We start from the raw sequence: 1,434 nt of genomic DNA on the forward strand, positions 1-1,434 counted from the left end.
GCCGCGGCCACTTCCTGCTTGGATTAATCCAACTGGATGCACTTTTGAAACTAAAGTCTGACTTTGCTCCTGCTTGTAAATGACCAATTCTGTATTTATTTCTCCGTCAACGAATCAGGCTTCCCTGGCGGCCCGAGGCTGGGCCTCCGCTTGCTGCGAGCTCGTCAGTGTGGTCACGCCGACGTGCCCTGCGCTGTGGCTGAACCAGGATATAGATTTCTGTCAGGGGCTTCGCCGATTCTGAGGCACACTGGGAATCTGCTATTTTCTTGGCTATAAAAGTGAATTCTTTTCTCCCCCAAAATGTTTGTTTTTACTGATTTTTCTGTAGTTTTAGAGCAGTAGTTCTCAACCTTTTGGCCCTTTAAATACAGCTCTTCATGTTGTGACCCAACCATAAAATTATTTTCGTTGCTACTTCATAACTGTCATGTTGCTACTGTTATGAATTGAAATGTAAACATCTGATCTGCAGGATGGTCTTAGGCGACCCCTGTGAAAGGGTCATTCGACCGCCAAAGGGGTCGCGACCCACAGGTTGAGAACCACTGTTTTAAAGAGAGAGGGAGAGGGAGAGAGAGAGAAAACATTGATGAAAGAGAATCATTGGTTGGCTGCCTCCTGCACGCCCCACCCGGGGGATGGAGCCCACAACCCTGGCATGAACCCTGACCGGGAATCAAACCGTGACCTCCTGGTTCATAGGTGGAGGCTCCACCACTCACTGAGCCACTCCGGCCGGGCTGTTCTTTTTTGTTAATCCTCATCAGAGGATATTTTTCCAATTAATTTTTTAGAGAGAGTGAAAGGGAGGGAGGAAAGGGAGAGAGAAAAACGTTGATATGAGAGAGACACATTGATTGGTGGATTCCCAGGGCCTGGCATCAAACCTGCAACCCAGGTAGGTGTGCTTGACCGGGAAGCAACCCTCCACCCCTCTGGCTGACACTCTAACCACTGAGCCACCAGCCAGGGCCAGAGCCTTTCTTCACCGGGGAACAACCAGAGGCGTTTGCTGTCCTCTGCATCCTGTCCGTCTCCACTGAGGGAGCGGCGAGTGGGGTATTGGTGCCGATGGCCCAGCCGCCGGGAGAGGAAGGGCCCAGAGTGAAAGTCTGATTTTCCTTCCAGATGGCGCCCCCCCGGAGGACCCCTCGCTGCTCTTCCCGGACCTAGACCAGCAGCTGCAGGTGAGGGCTCTCCCGCATCCCTCCTTCCTCCTCGCTCCAACACAGAGCTGGGCAGTGGCCTGGGAGGCAGACCGAGGGCCAGGCCCAGGCGCACGGCCTGCCTGTGACCCTCAGCACCAGCCGGTCGAGACGTGCAAAGGGCGGCTCCTGTGCTGGGGGAGAGGAGGGGCCCTGGGTCGGGAACGCCGTCCGCTCTCCTCTGTCTGGGCCACGCAGCGTCCGCTCCCCTCTGTCTGGGCCGCGC

General features: G+C 55.3%; 1 protein-coding gene across 1 annotated transcript in view; it reads left to right on the forward strand.

Moving 5' to 3' along the window:
• Window positions 1-1,129: 1,129 nt before the first annotated feature.
• Window positions 1,130-1,434, forward strand: part of MAP3K7CL (MAP3K7 C-terminal like) — a gene marked incomplete at its 3' end in the record, with an annotated part of 21,618 nt that continues 21,313 nt past the window's right edge. Inside the window, exon 1 of the mRNA XM_006753663.2 lies at window positions 1,130-1,190. The remainder of the gene's footprint in view (window positions 1,191-1,434) is intronic.

The sequence above is a fragment of the Myotis davidii genome, unplaced genomic scaffold, assembly GCF_000327345.1.
Source record: "Myotis davidii unplaced genomic scaffold, ASM32734v1 scaffold552, whole genome shotgun sequence".
In the NCBI taxonomy this organism is placed as follows: Eukaryota; Metazoa; Chordata; class Mammalia; order Chiroptera; family Vespertilionidae; genus Myotis; species Myotis davidii.